Source organism: Saccopteryx leptura, chromosome 1 (assembly GCF_036850995.1).
Source record: "Saccopteryx leptura isolate mSacLep1 chromosome 1, mSacLep1_pri_phased_curated, whole genome shotgun sequence".
NCBI lineage: Eukaryota > Metazoa > Chordata > Mammalia > Chiroptera > Emballonuridae > Saccopteryx > Saccopteryx leptura.
Window position 1 is genome coordinate 311,961,132 of NC_089503.1, and position 12,724 is coordinate 311,973,855.

Below are 12,724 nucleotides of genomic sequence, written 5' to 3' on the forward strand. Positions count from 1 at the left end.
TTTTTTAGCGCCTGACACAGAGGCCATGAAATCATCCTCAGCGCCTGGGGCCAATTGAGCCATGGCTGAGGGAGGGGAGGAAAAGAGATAGAGAGAGAAGCGAGAGGGGGAAGAGTGGAGAAGTAGATGGGTGCTTCTCCTATATGTCCTGGCCGGAATTAAACCTGGGACATCCATATGCCGGACCAACATTCTACCCCCAAGCTAGCTGACCAGGGCTTAATTTTTATTTTTAATTAATATAGAATTCCATATTATCAGTGATTTTTTTATATATACTATTTCTGATGCTGTATATTTTTTCTTGGCTACTGAAAACCATAATCCAGTAAATAATATTTGTAAAGACAACATTATCTTTCCTTTCCAGGATATAGCAACAACCAGTTTTGCTACTAATGTTGCTTAGAGTGTTGAGTTTCAGTCTTTAGTTTCTTTCAGCTTCTTTTAGTCAGAAATAATTAAAAAAAAATTTTTTTTAATTTATTGATTGATTTTAGAGAGAGGAAGATGAAGGGGGAGAGAAAGAGAGGGAAACATCAATCTGTTGTTCTACTTATTTATGCATTCATTGGTTGATTCTTGGATATGCCTTGACCAGGGATCAAACCTGCAACTTTAGCCTTCCCAGACAATGCTCTAACCAACTGAGCTACTTGGCCAGGCCTAGACAGAAATAATTTGGTTTTTTTCTACCTCATGTATTTTTAAAAGAGGTTTGTACTGCTTTTGTGTCTACTAGTTATGAAATGAGGCTTTAATTTGGCAGCATTTTTTCTAGCATTTGTTAGTTGTGTGTGTGAGAGTCGGAGGGAGGCAGGATTGATTGGTGTATAGAAAAAATAATAAGTAAATTAACCAATTTTATTTTGTGTAGATACAAGGGCTTAAAATAGAGTACTGTATTTATGTTTATTAAAATGTTTATTCTGTTCTTATTTTTCATGGGAAACCTTCTGAACTACTCTTCATTGTAATTAATTATAAATTCTTAGTAGTCTTACGTTTCCTTGCTTTAATCTGGCTTTTCACTTTTCTTTTTGTAATAGAGACCTTTGACTTCCGCAAGCTTTGTTACCATTTGTCGTATAGGATTACATTATAATAGAATTGATATATCACTGGGCTAAAATATATAATTTTCCTTACTTGTATATTATCTATTTCTTGATTTCTATTTTGTGTTCTATTTCTTTTTTTTTAATAATATATTTATTTAATTAATTAATTTTTTTTTTTTTTACAGGGACAGAGGGAGGGATAGATAGGGACAGACAGACAGGAACAGAGAGAGATGAGAAGCATCAATCATCAGTTTTTCATTGTGACACCTTAGTTCATTGATTGCTTTCTCATATGTGCCTTGACCATGGGCCTTCAGCAGACCGAGTAACCCCTTGCTGGAGCCAGGGACCTTGGGTCCAAGCTGGTGAACTTTTTGCTCAAACCATATGAGCCCACGCTCAAGCTGGCGACCTCGGGGTCTCGAACCTGGGTCCTTCTGCATTCCAGTCCGACGCTCTATCCGCTGCGCCACCACCTGGTCAGGCTGTGTTCTATTTCTTGATAACTACTTGGATTCTATTACTTCTTTTCATTTTGATTCCTTTTTTCTTTATTATTCTTTTGTGGCAGAGACAGAGAGACAGCGAGAGGGACAGACAGGAAGGAGAGAGATGAGAAGCATCAATTTATCAGTGCGACACCTTAGTTGTTCATTGATTGCTTTCTTATATGTGCCTTGACCGGGGGACTACAGCAAAGCAAGTGATCTTTGTTCAAACCAGCGACTTGGGCTCAAGCCAGTGACTTTGGGCTTCAAGCCAGCGACCTTGGGATTTTGAACCTGGATTTCTTTTTTTTTTTCCTGAAGTGAGAAGCGGGGAGTTAGAGAAACAAACTCCTGTATGTGCCCAACCAGGATCCACCTGGCATGCCCACTAGGGGGTGATGCTTTGCCCATCTGGGACATTGCTCCATGGCAACCGGAGCCATTCTAGCACCAGAGGTGGAAGCCATAGAGCCATCCTCAGCGCACAGGCCAACTTTGCTCCAGTAGAGCCTTGGCTGTGGAAGGGGAAGGGAGAGATAGAGAGAAACAAGAGGGGGAAGGGTGGAGAAGCAGATGGGCGCTTCTCCTGTGTGCCCTGGCCAGAAATCGAACCCGGGACTTCCACACACTGGGCTGATGCACTACCACTGAGCAAACGGGCCAGGGCCAAACCTGGGGTTTTGAACCTGGGTCATCTGCATCCCAGTCCGACACTCTATCCACTATGACATTGCCTGGTCAAGCTTATTTTCATTCTTTTTTTTTTTTTTTTTTTTTTGGTATTTTTCTGAAGCTGGAAACGGGGAGAGACAGTCAGACAGACTCCTGCATGCGCCTGACCAGGATCCACCCGGCACGCCCACCAGGGGGCGATGCTCTGCCCACCAGGGCGTGATGCTCTGCCCCTCCGGGGCGTCGCTCTGTCGCGACCAGAGCCACTCTAGCGCCTGGGGCAGAGGTCAAGGAGCCATCCCCAGCGCCCGGGCCATCTTTGCTCCAATGGAGCCTCGCTGCGGGAGGGGAAGAGAGAGACAGAGAGGAAGGAGAGGGGGAGGGGTGGAGAAGCAGATGGGTGCTTCTCCTGTGTGCCTTGGCCGGGAATCGAACCTGGGACTTCTGCACGCCAGGCCGACGCTCTACCACTGAGCCAACCAGCCAGGGCCTATTTTCATTCTTTTAATGATTTAAATTAGTGCTTGTTAACTTTTTATTTATTTATTTATTTATTTACAAAGTCAGAGAGGGATAGATAGGGACAGACAGACAAGAATGGAGAGAGATGAGAAGCATCAATCATCAGTTTTTCATTGTGACACCTTAGTTGTTCATTGATTGCTTTTTCATATGTGCCTTGACCGTGGGCCTTCAGTAGACCAAGTATCCCCTTGCTTGAGCCAGCGACCTTGGGTCCAAGCTGGTGAGTTTTGCTCAAACCAGATGAGCCTGCACTCAAGCTGGCGACCTCGGGGTCTTGAACCTGGGTCCTCCGCATCCCAGTCTGACGCTCTATCCACTGCGCCACTCCCTGGTCAGGCGCTCGTTAACTTTTTAAATCTATGTTCCTCTTTAATATATTGAAAAATTTTCCTGACCTTTATGTTTTTTGTTTGTTTGTTTGTTTTTACAGAGACAGAGAGTGAGTCAGAGAGGGGGATAGACAGCGACAGACAGACAGGAATGGAGAGAGATGAGAAGCATCAATCATTATTTTTTCATTGCGCGTTGCAACACCTTAGTTGTTCATTGATTGCTTTCTCTTATGTGCCTTGACCGTGGGCCTTCAGCAGACCGAGTAGCCCCTTGCTGGTGCCAGCGACCTTGGGTTCAAGCTGGTGGGCTTTTGTTCAAACCAGATGAGCCCGCGCTCAAGCTGGCGACCTTGGGGTCTCGAACCTGGGTCCTCTGCATCCCAGTTTGACGCTCTATCCACTGCGCCACCGCCTGGTCAGGCCATGACCTTTATGTTTTTAAACATAAAGAAAAATCAAAGTATATTGACAGAGATCTACTTTTTTTTTTTTAACTTTATTTCATTTTTTACTTTACTTTTTTAACTATCCCATTCATATCTCACTCTCTTGCCAAATCTCAGTTGTCATGTGCCTTTAGAAAGAGGTTGACTTAAAATAATACTGAAGAGTTACAAAGTATTCTAATAATAGTTATAAATCTATAGATATTCAAAGTAGAATATTTTTAATAATGACAAGTTTTAAGAAAAAGGAAATTAATTAGTTCAAATTAATTTATTGAGATATTTTAAGAAAACAATTATGTATTTCAGTGGAGGTCGAAAGGACCATTTTAATAAAAATTCATTTTCAGGTTCTTAGTCCCTTACTGGAAAGCTAATAGAAAGCATTTAACATATATTGATATATATTATATAATGTCCCTGCAGAGTCAGGGGCAGCACTTCATAGTCAAATACATTTATATTTTGGCAACCAAAGCTATCACTATTCTTACTTTAGTAGGTAGACTATAAATAGTCTCATATCAGTTCAGGTCAGATCTTGCTGCCAATTAAGTTTAGATCACGTTTTGCCACAAAATGAATTACAGAAAACTTCAGGTTTTCAGAAGTTTTTGGATTGGAATTATGGCTAAGGGATTGTGGACCTGTATTTACTTTCTTAGCTCTAATGTTTGGTTACTTTTGTTGCCTTCAGAAAATGAAACCCGATTTCCTTTTTTTTCTCCTACAGGATATGAGATTAAATCTGTCCTCTACAGGCCAGTTCATAGAAATTAGGACACCTCTTCACAAAGCTTGATACCTTAAGCAGCTGTCACTGTCACGTGACACTCACAATTCACTGGCTTCATGTTAAGAACCTCATAGTTCCCTTCTCCATTCTCCTTTCAGAAGTGCTCTGTGGTAATAAATAGTAAGGAAAAGAGATTTAAAATGTACAGTACTTCATGTTGTATATATATCCTATCTCATGTAGTAAGATTTCACAAGGAATACCATGCTTTCTCTGGATTGACTCTTCAGTTTATGTTGTAGCTTAGAAAATAAATCTTTCTAAAAAGAAACATACTTACAATAAAAATCCAAAGGATACAGAAGCATAAATAAAAAGTAGAAGCTTTCTCCTGTCCTGCGACTTTTCTTACCCACTGAGCTTTTTTTTTTTTCTTTTTTCTTTTTCCATGTCCACAGCTAAACTTATCCCCAGGTCCCAGGGCAGGAACCCAGAGCCCATGAGCGGTGGAGCTTGCTGTAGCAGCCATCTGGCCCACTGAGCTTTGACCACTTGTTTATTAACTCTTAGGGGTTTGGCTCCTTTTTTGCTTTTTTTTTTTTAAGTTCAGACATTATAGGGGACAGTTTAAGGAATTCTGATTAAGCATTATAACCCCACTTGGACTGCTTTTGTGTTCATTGTATGTTAAACTTTGGAGATGACCTTTTCTGTTTTAGCTGGCACGTTATAAATTTTATTTCTAAAGCTGTTTGTTCAAACTGCATAGTTTTGAGATGTTAAAATAACCATTTTTCAAATATTAATTGTTCCATATTGAGTGTCTTGAGTATTATCCACACAGAGAAGTAGAAATACAATGACCTATTGATTTATTTAGCAAAATAATTTCAAAAACTGCACATAATAATTAAGAGTGTGTGCACTTGCTTTTTTTTACAGAGAGTGAGAGAAAAAGACAGGGAGAAAGATGAGAAGCATCAACTCGTAGTTACATCACTTTAGTTGTTCATTGATTGCTTCTCATACATGCCTTGATCAGGGGACTCCAGCCAAGCCAGTGACCCATTGCTCAAGCCAGTGACCCTGGGCTCAAACCAGCGAACTTTGGGCTCAAACCAGCGGCCTTTGAGCTCAAGTCAGCGACCATAGGATCATGTCAATGATCCCACGCTCAAGCCGGATGAGCCCGTGCTCAAGCTGGCAACCTTGGGATTTTGAACTTGGGATCTCAGCATCCCAGGTCTATGCTTTGTCCACAGTGCCACCTCCAGTCAGGTCAGTGTGCACTAACTTTTAAGGAGTACAGTATTTACTTTCAAGGAAATGGGGTATGGCTCATTCTCTAAGTCAGTAGTTCTCAAGGTAAGCATATAGGCAATGGAATGTACAATAGATGCGAGTCCCAGTGATATCCCATGAATGTTATTGCAATTGTTTATATTCTTAAACCCATGATAAATATAAGAACACAATGTATCTAAATGTGAATGTCCTTTTGGGGAAAGTGTAAATTTTTATTTCATATGTTTTATTGTTTAGTTCAAGAAACACAAGTAGAGTACTATGTCAAGAACTGGTTTTATAGTGGAGAGCTAGAGATTTCTTTTTCTTTTTTTAGGTGAGAGGAGAGGGGATAGTGAGGCAGACTCCCACAATTGCCCTAACTGGGATCCACTGGCAGCTCCACCTGGGGCCAGTGCTTGAGCACCGAGCTGTTTTTAGTGCGTGAGGTTGATGCGCTTCAAGGGAGCTATCCTCAATACCCAGGGTCACACTGGAACCAATCAAGCCACTGGCAGCAGGAGGGGAAGAGGAAGAAGTATGGGGGGGGAGCAGATGGTTGCTTCTCCTGTGTGCCCTGACCAGGAATCGAACTCAGGATGTCCATATGCCGGGCCAAAGCTCTATCCACTGAGCCACCAGCCGGGACGAGTTATGTTCATTTTTACTTCATGTATTTTGAACCTTTGTACAATAATTAGGTATATACACAGTTAGGATTATGTCCTCTTGATGAATCAAGCCTTTATAATTAATTATACAGTATCTTCTTTTATCTCTGATAATAGTCCTTGTCCTGAATTCTGCATTGTGTGTGATATTAGCATGTTTACACCAGCTTTCTTATGATTAGTGTTTGCATGGTATATCTTTTAACTTCTAACCTAGTCTGTGTCTTTTTTAGCATATAATTGGGTCTTCTGTTTTGTTATTAAATCTAATTTCAGTCTTTGCTTTTTTTAATTGAAGTGTTAGGACCATTCACATTTATGTCATTTTCAATATGGTTGGCTCTACATCTGCCATTTTGCTCTTTGTTTTCTATTTATCCCATCTGTTTTCTGCTTATTCTTTTCTCTTTTCCTGGCTTCTTTTTTATTACTTGTTTTTACTATTTCATTTTCTCTGTTGGCCTATTAGCTGTAAATCTTGGTTTTATTTTATAGTAGTTGCTCTAGGCTTTACAATATGTACCTTTAATACTGTCTGCTTTAAAATAATGTGCCACTTTTTAGTGTAAAAACTTTCTAAACTATTAAGGCTATTGTCATACTTTTTATTTTCTACATATATTCTAAATCCCACAGTTCATTGTTACTATATTTTATTTTAGAAATTTAAAAATCTAAAAAAGAAATGTCTTTTACACACGTATTTGCCACTTCCAGTGCTCTTTATTCCTTTTTTGAGATCTGAGTTCCCATCTGTATCATGTTTCTATAGCCTGAAAACCTCCAACATTTCTTGTAGAAAAGAGGTTCTGGCAATGAATTCTCTCATCTTTTGTTTGTTGAAAAATGTCTTTATTTTGTCTTCATTTTTTAACACTACTTTTTTCCAGCTGTCAGATTATTTAAAAAATTTTTATTTATTGATCTTAGTGAGAGAGGAGGGAGAGAGAGAGAGAGTACTGTTCCTGTATGTGCCCTGACCAGGAATTGAACTGGCAACCTCTGTGCTTTGGGATGGCTCTCTAATCAACCAAACTATCTGGCCAAGAGCACTGTCAGATTTTAGATGTACAGTTTCTGTTCTTCAGCCCTTTGAGATGCCTGTCTTGTCATCTATCTTGTATTATTTTTAATGGGAAGTTAGATGGCATTTTTAGCTTTATTCACCTGTGTGTAATGTGCCTTTTATCTCTGGTTGCTTTATAAGATTTTCTCTTGCTCAGGTTCAATTCCTGGTCAGGGCACACAGGAGAAGCAACCATCTGCTTCTCCACCCCCTCTACCTCTTCCCCTTCTCTCTCTCTCTCTCTCTTCTCCGCCCACAGCCATGGCTCTATTGGTTCAAGTACATCGGCCCCGGGTGCTGAGGCTGGCTCCCTGGAGCCTCTGCCTCAGGTGCTAAAAATAGCTCTGTTGGGAGCATGGCCCAACATGAGCAGAGCATTGGCCCAAGATGTGGGTTGCTAGGTGGATCCTGGCCAGAGAACATGCAGGAGTCTATCTCTCTATCTCCCCTCCACTCACTTGGAAAAGAAGGAAAATAAAAAGATTTTCTCTTGCTAGTTTCAGCAATTTGATGATAACAGTGTGTCTTGGTGTGATTTGGGGGTTCTTAGAGCTGAGGGCTTAGAAATTTCAATGAATTTGGGAACGATTTAGCCATTGTTTTAAAAATAATTTTTTTTTCACCCTGGCCAGATGGCTCAGTTGGTTGGAGCATCGTCCTGAAGTGCAGAGGTTACTGGTTCCATTCCCTGCTCAGAGCATGTGCAGGAATGGTTTGATGTTCCTGTCTCTCTCTCCCTTCCTTTCTCTCTAACCAATAAAATAAACATTTAAAAAAAATAAAAATAATTTTTCTCTTTTCCCCTTTGGGTCTCAAATTGCACATTTAGACTAAGGTTGATACTGTCCTACAATCTCTGAAGCTTTAATTTTTTTAGTTGATAAGTCGTTTTTCCTGTTATGTCTTTTGTGATTCTTTAAAAAAAATTTTTTTATTGATTATTTTTAGAGAGGAAGGAAGAGAAAGAGAGAGAAACGTTGATTTGTTGCTTCAACCATCCATGTATTCACTGGTTGACTGTTGCATGTGTCCCTATTGGGGATCAAACCACAACTTGGATATATCAAGATGATGCTACAACCAACTGAGCAACCCACTGCTATGCCCTTTATTTCTCTTAAGTTTAATCTGTGAATTTTTCATTTCAGTTAATTGTATTTTTCATCTTTAGAAGTTGTATTTGATTATTTTCATATCTCCTATTTCTTTTCTCATTTTATTGATGCTTTTCTTTAAATTCTTGACCACATTATAATTGTTTTAAAACACTTCTCTGCTAATTCCATCATTTTTGTCATTTGTGAGTCCATTTCTGTTGACTGATTTTTTTCCCCTCCCAATTATGGATCACATTTTCCTGCTTCTTTGCATGTCTAGTAATTTTTTATTAGACGCTGTATATTATTATGTTACAGCATAAAATATCTTGATTTTGTTGTCTTTCTTTAAAAAAGTTTAAGTTTTGTTTTGGCAAGCAGTTCGCTTGTGTGTCAGACTGATTCTTTCTAGGCTATTTTTTAAATTCTTAGAATGGATCTAGAGTTGCCTTTATTCTAGGTTTTTTTTTGTTTTTGTTTTTGTTTTTGTATTTTTCTGAACCTGGAAACGGGGAGAGACAGTCAGACAGACTCCCGCATGCGCCCGACTGGGATCCACCCGGCACGCCCAGCAGGGGCGACGCTCTGCCCACCAGGGGGCGATGCTCTGCCCCTCCAGGGCGTTGCTCTGCCGCGACCAGAGCCACTCTAGTGCCTGGGGCAGAGGCCAAGGAGCCATCCCCAGCGCCCGGGCCATCTTTGCTCCAATGGAGCCTTGGCTGCGGGAGGGGAAGAGAGAGACAGAGAGGAAGGAGGTGGGGGGTGGAGAAGCAAATGGGCGCTTCTCCTATGTGCCCTGGCCGGGAATTGAACCCGGGTCCCCTGCACGCCAAGCCGACGCTCTACCGCTGAGCCAACCGACCAGGGCCTATTCTAGGCTTCTAGATTTAGTCCCTTACTAAGGCCTGACCCGTCTAGAGTCTCTGTTTAATGCTTGGAGTTTTATTCATTGAAGTCTCTCCATTCTGGTTGGAACTCAGTGTCTCCCATCTGGGTATCAATTTTGGGAACTGTTCAGTTGTCAATTGATTGTTTTTTAGCGAGAGGGAAGGGAGAGGGAGAGACAAGAACATCAATCTGCTCCTGCATGTGCCCTGACTGGGGATCAAAGCAGCAACCTCTGTATTTCAAGGTGATGCTCACAGTCGAGTAATCTGGCCAAGACTTTGTAATTCTTTTTTTTTTTTTTTAATTGACTTTAGAGAGAGGAAGAGAAAGAGAGAGAAACAGAAAGAGAAACTTTGATCTGTTGTTCCACTTATTTATGCATTCATTGGTTAATTGGGAATTGTTCAGTTTTAAGCTTCCTAACTGTTGTTGTTTTTTTCCCCCCTCCAATAGTTTGCCCAGACTTTTAGAATTTCACCTTACAGACTGGTGTTCAGCCGAACACTCAAGGAGATCCCTATACAGATAATTGGAGCTATTTCTATATGTGTAGCTGGTACTCTGCCATGCAAATTTTTGTCATCTCAGTCTTCCCAATCCCTGAACTCGGACACTTCAACCTGTTTAGCTCACTGGGCTCTACTTACATTCTTTCTTTCAGTGTCACAGTCTGGAAGGTGTGTCCAGGCAGAAAGCCAGTGCCTTCAGAGGATGCATCTGTTTGGTTCCCTTCTATGAGATCACAGTGCTGCTGTTCAGGGTCTGAAGCAGTTTCATATACAGGCAGTCTCCAGGTTACAAACAATATAGGTTCTGTAGGTTTATTCTTGTTTAATTTGTGTGTAAGTTGGAACAGGTACATTTACCTGTTAAATGCAACTTAGACAGATGTTTGTCTTTACACAGTATTTATTTTTACCTTACTATGCATATACAGTAAATACTTAAAATACTTAAACATTTTTAAACCTACAGAACCTATCTTGTTCATAACAGTCCGTATTTTGCCCAATTTTCTAGGGAAGGCAAATCTGGTGCTGGTTGTTTTATCATGACCTGAAGTAGTTGAGAGGTACTATTTTTATCTTCAATTTTCAGATAAGGAAACCAAAGTAGAGATTTTTTTCTTTTTTCTTTTTTCTTTTTGGTGACAGAGACAGAGGGAGAGACAGAGAGAGGGACAGATAGGGACAGACAGGCAGTAAGGGAGAGAGATGAGAAGCATCAATTCTTCGTTGTGGCGCCTTAGTTGTTCATTGATTGCTTTCTTGTATGTGCCTTGACCAGGGGGCTACAGCAGAGCGAGTGACCTCTTACTTAAGCCAGCGACTTTGGGCTTCAAGCCAGCGACCCCGCGCTCAAGCTGGTGAGCCCATGCTCAAGCTGGCGACCTCGGGGTTTCAATCCTGGGTTTTCTGTGACCCAGTCTGATGCTCTATCTACTGTGCCAACACCTGGTCAGGCAAGCCCAGAGATGTTAAAGGAGTTCTTCCTTTTCCTAGATGGGCAGTATTTCTGTTTGTCTCTTTGAAGCCATGTAACACCAGTAGTCACATTAAGCCCTGTCTGCTCTAGACCTGGGGTTGGCAAACTTTCTCTATAAAGGTCCAGATAGTAAATACTTTAGGATTTCTGGATTCCATATTCTTTGTTTTCTTTTATAGCCTTTTAAAAATATAAAAACCACCCCTACCTAGCAGACCATGTCAAAGCAAACTATGGTAGAATTTGAGTAGAGGTCATAGTCTACCACCTCTACTCTACACCATGCACTTAATACCTTGGATTTTTCTAGGTCCCCTTAACTATCAAAACTCATACATTTTCTATATTATGCCCTCAGGGTCTTGCTAACAGCAAGATTTATTCAGCTTTTGGTTTGAGGGATAGGTATATTATTCATAATTTCAGTTTTCAAATGAAGTAATTATGGACTTGAGAGGTTAGGTCCTGGACACACAATAAGTAATTGTCTAATAGAGACTTACTTAGAGTTAGAGCTATTATATGTTAAAGACTTTCTCCCTCTTTCTACCCCTTCTCAATCCCACAACATTTAAAGCTATACACTATACTACCTCAAAGACTGACAGAATAATTTGGTAAATTTATGCTAAGATATTAGTGATTAAAAATAGCATACTATGTTTCTCACTCATAAGAATAGCATACTCATGTTTCTCACTATAGAATCATAGGCTTTCAGGGTAGGGAAAAACACCAAAGATATCAAATCCAGACTCTTGCTAAAGTTGGAATCTCTTCAACAGCATCCTTATCAGCCATGCTACTTGCATTTAAATACCTTGATTGCCTCTGTGTGCACCATTAGTTTTGTTCTTGCCTTCTGGAATAAGCCAGAATAAGGCTGTTCGCCACATGGAAGTGCTTCATATGCCCTCCCTTTCAGTATTAACCAGACTCCCCCCACCCCACTCCCCCTATGGCTTCTTATAGAACCTAGCTTCTATTTACATCATGGCTTAGTTTCTTTTCTCTTTATTTCAGTTTATCTATAGTCTTATAAATACAGTCCTAAGACCATAGAAGGAATTGCCTACTGATTCAACAATATGGCTGAATCAGAAACGTGCTGAGTGAAAGAAACCAATAGAAGCAAAGAAAGTGCATACTGTATGATTCCATTTTTATAAGACTAAAAAAAAAACAACTATCTATAGCAGGGGTCGGGAACCTGTTTGGCTGAGAGAGCCATGAATGCCACATATTTTAAAATGTAATTCCGAGAGAGCCATTCAAGGACCCATGTATGTTAAGTAAGCATTATCCAATAAAAATTTGGTGTTGTCCCGGAGGATAGCTGTGATTGGCTCCAGCCACCTGCAACCATGAACATGAGCAGTAGGAAATGAATGGATTGTAATACATGAGAATGTTTTATATTTTTAACGTTATTTATTTTTTTTATTAAATATTTGTCTGCGAGCCAGATGCAGCCATCAAAAGAGCCACATCTGGCTCACGAGCCATAGATTCCCAACCCCTGATCTATAGTGACAGAAGGCAAATCGGTGGTTGTTTGGGGCTGGCTGTTGGTGAGGTGAGGGTGATTGGAATGGAGCAAAAGGAAATTTTTGGAATGATGTAAGTTTTCTATATTGTTGTGGTAGTTGGTATGTGGGTATATAAACTTGTGAAATTTTATCAAACTGTACACCCAAGTAGGTACACTTTATTATGACATATTTCAGTAAAGTTGGTTAAAAACCTAGAGTTCTCAGAAGTGAATGTGATATTAGCTGTGGTTGCCCCAATACAGAATTATAATTGAACTATTACTTCTCTCTATCTGGATACCTTGTATCCCCATTTATAATTTAGCTGTTTGAAGGAACTCCTTCATATTGCTGATACACATTAAAATCCTACTTCACTAAAACCTCTTTCATATGTATTATCATCAACCCAAGTATAACTCCTTCTTCTACTTTTAC

At 40.2% G+C, this 12,724-nt stretch overlaps 1 protein-coding gene and 2 pseudogenes across 2 annotated transcripts in view; 1 reads left to right on the forward strand and 2 right to left on the reverse strand.

Annotated features, from left to right (window-relative positions):
* Positions 1-12,724, forward strand: part of TNRC6B (trinucleotide repeat containing adaptor 6B) — a 286,705-nt gene that overhangs the window by 19,082 nt on the left and 254,899 nt on the right. The gene's annotated exons all lie outside the window — the stretch shown is intronic.
* LOC136388401 (small ribosomal subunit protein eS8 pseudogene) overlaps positions 1-12,724 on the reverse strand; it is a 28,077-nt pseudogene that overhangs the window by 1,321 nt on the left and 14,032 nt on the right.
* Positions 4,710-4,816, reverse strand: LOC136389821 (small nucleolar RNA SNORA5; annotated as a pseudogene).